Source organism: Atractosteus spatula, chromosome 10, assembly GCF_055471065.1.
Source record: "Atractosteus spatula isolate fAtrSpa1 chromosome 10, fAtrSpa1.hap1, whole genome shotgun sequence".
Lineage (NCBI taxonomy): Eukaryota > Metazoa > Chordata > Actinopteri > Semionotiformes > Lepisosteidae > Atractosteus > Atractosteus spatula.
In genome coordinates, this window is record NC_142715.1 from 13306374 (window position 1) to 13308499 (window position 2126).

The 2126-nt window shown below is 38.2% G+C and overlaps 1 non-coding gene across 1 annotated transcript; it reads right to left on the reverse strand.

The window, feature by feature from the left end:
* Positions 1-1341: 1341 nt before the first annotated feature.
* trnah-aug (transfer RNA histidin (anticodon AUG)) lies at positions 1342-1415 on the reverse strand. Its single transcript has one exon. It is a non-coding gene; the product is annotated as a tRNA-His (tRNA).
* Between the last annotated feature and the right edge of the window lie 711 nt (positions 1416-2126).

Below are 2126 nucleotides of genomic sequence, written 5' to 3' on the forward strand. Positions count from 1 at the left end.
TTTAATATAAATGGGACGTCTAGAACATGGCATATGAGAATATATGGTTAACCGAGGATGAGCAACGGGTGATGGCACTTTCTGCTTCTTGCTATAAACCTACCCCCTGGTTATAAAAACATCTAAAAAATCTGACAGTGAGGTGTGAGAGACAATGGAACAGACTATCAAAATCCTGAACTTTTTTTAAATATGACCCTGTGAACCTGGCATGTCCCTCCTTCCTCATTACCAAAACATCTCAATGTTCCGACACTATGTACATTGGTAATTACAACACTTCACTGTTGCATTTCTGAGTTGTGACATTGTGAACATGGCATGTTAAAGTATATAGAAAATCTAGATCAGAACAGGCTAAATGCAATTCATAGTGATTTATCATTTTCTTACTTTCTAAATGAAAAAAAAAAAAATTCAGTGATTATGACACTTCGGTATGACATAAAATATGCTTCAATGACAGAATAAATAATCATGGAAAAAATACCCACAGTAGACATTCATATTTGTGATTATAGGAAATTTAAATATCAGGTGAGTAGCTGCGTCAGCATGCGTAGGCTGCAAAGGAACAAGTAAAGGGTTATTCCATGCTGAAAAGAGAAGAAAGGAAACACAACGTGTTGGCCGTGGAGCCTTCTTCAGGTGTGAGAAAGACAAGGCAGTATGCAAAGATCATTTTCTTTTTATCTTTGCTGACTGCAGTTTATCTTTGATGACAACATCAAAGACATTAAGGAATTCTTACGGCTAACAGCTCCACATCAACTTCCTTCTATAACTAACCTCATCAGATCTCTCAACTCCCAACTCTTCCAGTTTCTCACTTCAGAGAAGGATAAAAAACTCAATCATCCTGTACAGAGAAAAACCATCAACACCCCTACCACCTCCACCAATCCTAACCTTGTTGTTACTATACCCTCTGACCTTTCCCTTTCACCCCTTTGCATCCTCAGCTAACATATTTTAATATTACAACACAATTACAACAGATTGTACAGTATTTACAGTTTAAAATTAGGGTAAATATGTCAAAATATCAAAATCCAGATGCACAGTGCTAACAAAACAATGCTTGTCAAGCTCTCAAACAAATCTGCGTTGTATTTTTAAAATATTTCAGCAGAGGATGTGAGGGGAGTATAAATGACGATTAGACGATCATTTTCCTTGGGTGAATATGGTTTTCTGGGGAGTTGCGATGTTGGGCATTATTGGACATTTTTGACACGTGTTGAACAGTCGCATCTCCTACAAATATTAAAATGGCTATGGTTTAGCTGAGAAATCCAATCGACCTATGCAATAACAATGTTTACATCGCAAAAAAAAACACGTCCCTGGGTGGACTTGAACCACCAACCTTACGGTTCATAGCCGAACGCGCTAACCGATTGCACCACAGAGACTGACTGGTGGAGTCTTTTCTCGAATCAAAAAAAAATCTCTTACCGTTCTTTTTGCCAGCCGGTAATATTTCTTCTGCACTGATAACCAAGAACTGAATTTCATGTTTCGCAAGCTGTGTGAATTTCATCAAAAAACAAGTTTTCCAGAAAGGAAATGAACACATGCATTTAACGAAATCAAGCCCTTTGTGAGTGCCCAAAATGGTAAGATCTATACTACAAGATAGGAAGAAACACACGGCTGGGATTTGAACATAGGTTCTTTTGTTTAATAGAAAGGTGCTTTAACCAACGAAGCTATGGTGACAAGATAACCATCACCTTTAACAGCTACTTGGACACACCGCTCTGAGACATCTGCGTTCAGAAAGCGCTGAAACTGCTCTCAGAGAAAATTGCCTCTTTTACATACAGTAGCAGCCCCGACACTGAGAAACGAAGAGAAATGGCTTTTATTGGGCATTTTTCATGTCCAATGCGTTTGACATCTCCCAAGGGCGACAGAGTTCTTTTGCGACACTATTTCTTCTTCTTTTTTCTTGCTGTACGTTTTGATAAAAAACGAAAAATCGTGCAAGGGAAAAATGTATTTTTTTCATAGAGAAAATGTGCACCAGGAAATGTTGTGTTGAGAAGAAGTGATTTAACATGATACGTGACCTAATTTATCGGAGCAAATGCTCACCCAGCAAGGTCTGGAGAAGTTGGAGA